Consider the following 3,761-nt stretch of genomic DNA (forward strand, 5'->3'; position numbering starts at 1 on the left):
GGGGAAAACAGAACTCCTTCACTTCACAAAGTTTTAGCTACTTTGTCAGAGGAAATAATGCTTCAGTTAGAGAGGGCAGAGCCCATATTGTCAGGTGAGAATTGATTTGCAAGAGAGGTGAGATAATTTATAGAGTGAACCTGGTGCTCCAAATGATCCAGACAATTTGTATCCTCGGTTCCAAGGGAACTTGGGGAAGAGATGTCCACGTGTCAGCTGCTAATACATTTTGAGGACTTGTGGGAAATGGGAGGATGCTAGAAAAATTGGAGGCAGAAAATAACATCCTGGTTTCCAATAAATAGAAGACATGATAGATTATCTGTACTTCAGATTGGTGAGCCTGAAGCAGTTCCAGAAAAAGATCTACAGAGTTGCAGTTTTACAAACTTTGGTTGTCCATGCCATATGGTTCTCCATACCCTGAGATTCTTAACAGAAACAATAAGGGTAGCAGTGCTGGGGGAGGGGCTGGAGGTGAGAAAGAAGAGGCACAGGGAGAGCTGAGTATCAGCCCTGAGACCTCAACCGAAATATCAATGCTTTGCTTTTCTCATATAAGAATTTGGTTGGGGTGAAGTATTCTATGACTCTTTAAAAAATCATGAAAAAAACTTCTCACATTATACAATGGCCTAATAAGCCCTAGATCTGTGAACAACTGGGAAGGATTGCAGTGAACACTACCACCCACAGTGAATTGAGTGAGGGTCAATAATGGGAGTTTCTCTTTCCTTTCTTTCTTTGTTTTTTTTTGTTGTTGTTCTCATTAATTTCCTTCCTCCACATCCTTTGTTTCTTTCTTAGTTTTTAATCTTCTTCCTTCTTTCCTCCTTTCCTTGCTTATTAAGTTTACCAGAGAATTTTCTAGACATGTAGACCCTGATTTTCTGCAAGACATTGGCAATAACTTTTAATAGCATTTTTGTGGGTGAGAATGAGGGATGGCTTCTGGTATAATTAGGTAAAATTGTGACTAGTTGATTAATTGGATGCAAAGGTTGAAAATTTAATGAGCTGTTAGCATGAAAAGATATCTAACATGAAGTCTCAGAGCTCTATTCTCTTCACAGTAATACTCAGCATTTTCAATTAATAACTTTATTTCAATTAATAAGGCATGCTGATCAAATTGGCACATTACACGAAGCTGTGAGCCAAAACAAATTTATTTTTAGATTCTTTCATTTAAAGTGTTTCAGCTGGCTGGAAGGGAAATAAAACATATCTCTGAACCCGGCATACCCAATGACCACACCAGCAGAGGAGGTGGGGTAGGTCACCCACTGGGGATGACAAAGGGAAACTTCGCCATGCCTCTAGAGAAGTACCTGAGTGAGAAAGCTGCAAGAGGGCCCATATGGGCACGTGAAGGTCATTCTCATGGCTGCACAATAAAAGCCAAACTCAGAAGCCATCTATGCCAAGAGACAGTAAGGTACCTGCACCAGCTGGAGGAACAGATGAAACTGAAGAAATGACGTATTCACTACAATTATGCCAATGGGCTCCCAACCATGAGTGATACTTTCATTCTGTCCTTGCCGCTCCTGGCTCCTGGCACAAGTAAAGTAGGAAAATTAAAAGATGGAAACAGGTGGTGTAAGAGGGAAAGACTTCTGAGAATTGGAAGAAGATCAGAGAGGGATAGATAATCTTTGGCTGAGGGAGTAATACATCAATTACATTAAATATTCACCTAACTGTGAGTATGTTTTGATTTGTAAGTGACTGTAAGTAGCAACATTAGTTACTGCCAACTGGAAGTAGAATTTCATAGGGAAATTTAGTTTTGTTAAATATAAAAGAATTCCTCTGTCTCTCTCTAACTTATCTGATTTGATATTGTCTCATTCTGACTGTCCCTGTTTCACAAGCAAAGCATTTTGAAGAATACCTGGCACTTCATAAATGTTCAATGGATGACAGTTCCACAAAAAGGTCTGTTTTGTAGCATGGTATCTGGACCTCTCATGAAATTAGAGTCAGTTTAAGATGAAAATTAATAAATTAGGGTGTATCCAGAAGAGACTGTCCAAGATAATTCGTATTATTCTTGCCCCAGGTATAGGGGGTGTTAAGATTCCTCAGAATGGTCCAACTGTACAACTAATGTGTATAAACTAGATGCAAGGAAGGGGGCAAGGATGTATTTCCCTGGAAAGGATGGCAATCCAGAGTCTATGGTAAATAAGGAGAGGTCTAAGCCAGATGCCTAGGCATCCAAGCTTGTTATGGGAGAGCCAGAGGAGTGGGTTTCCCACCGTAGTTTGTTATGAAGGGAGATTATTTAGGAATACTGTCTAAATGTGTAAGGGAAAAGATATAGGGGAGAAATGACTTCATGCACATTTAAGAACTGACTAGGACAACAGGTTTCATAGTGACATGGGACAAGATGTGGCACTCTGCAGGCATGGGTTGAAAACTGAGTTATTGCCATATATATTAGATTTTGTGTTGAGTTTATATAATTACACAGAGTTGGGTTGAGAAATTCAAAGCTACAAAGATAAAATCTTGTCCTCAAGTAATTTACAGCCTAGTAAATTAGGAATACTAGAAAATACACAAATAAATTGCCCTGTCATGAAAGAAACATGTGCCTGTGTACAGTATAGACACAAAAGCGAGAGGAGGGATGGGGAAAGATTCTCAGAAAAAAGGAAGTGCTTGATTTGAGTCTGGAAAGATGAACATATTTCTTCCAAATTGACTAGAAAAGGGCCTTTCAGGTAGGAGGCTTCCATGATGTTCCACACTGGAAGGCATATTGTTATGAAAAAATCTGGCAAATTTAAAATGCCAGGAACTCAGTACAAGTGGACTAAAAGAGAGATTATTATGAGACATAGAAGTTATAAAGATATATAAGTCCTAGATCGTGAAGAACCTTACCAGGATGCTAGTATGTTCTGCCATTTTCTCATAGAGAGTAGGGAGCCAGTAAAGAGTTTTTAAAGCCACAAAGGGGAAAATCACACTGGCAAAAGTTTGAAGATGAAATGGAAGACAAAACAGAGCACTTTTTTTGAGACTGGTTCAGTGATCCCTGGAATGAAGGACTGAGGAGTTTTGGAAGGAAAGCAGTAGAGGAGGTGACGGTGGAGACGAAGAAGAATCCATAGATTTTAGTCATCTTCTGGTCTGGGGGTAGGAAGGAGAAGGATAAGTAACTCTTGACTGGATCTCAGCTTTCTGCCAGGAACATTCACCAAGAACAGTAAAACAGGGTCGGAGACATTTTATTAAATGCAGATGAATTCAGTTTGGCTTTAAGGTGTCTGGGGTCATCCAAGTGGCATGTCCTTAGGCAATTGGCTATATAGGTCTGGAACTCAGAAAATACGGATTAATGATTCTGTTTTCAAGTATGTAAACAGCAGCGGAATCATTGGGTTAAGTGTTTAATGAGAAGTGTTAGTGTGTAATGAGAAGAAGGAGTGCACAAAATTTTAGGTTATGTCAGCATTAAACAGATTGCTGGAAGACTGTCAAGAGAAGTAATTAGAAGGAATGCTTGGAGAGATAAAAGGAAAACATATGCAATGTATGTCGTAGAAGCCAAGAGACGAGAGTTTCTAGAAGACAGACATATGCAGTACTGTGGCGGAGAAGTCAAAACAAGTTGAGGACTTAAAAACTGTAGATTGAATTCGTTGATTGACTGAGTTGCCAGGGTAGAAATTATATTGCAGTTAGTAGAACAGGAATGCCAGGTAAGAAAATGGACACACTGAACATAAATTATTAATTTAAGG

The sequence above is a fragment of the Neophocaena asiaeorientalis genome, unplaced genomic scaffold (genome assembly GCF_003031525.2).
Source record: "Neophocaena asiaeorientalis asiaeorientalis breed wild unplaced genomic scaffold, Neophocaena_asiaeorientalis_V1.1 scaffold244, whole genome shotgun sequence".
Lineage (NCBI taxonomy): Eukaryota > Metazoa > Chordata > Mammalia > Artiodactyla > Phocoenidae > Neophocaena > Neophocaena asiaeorientalis.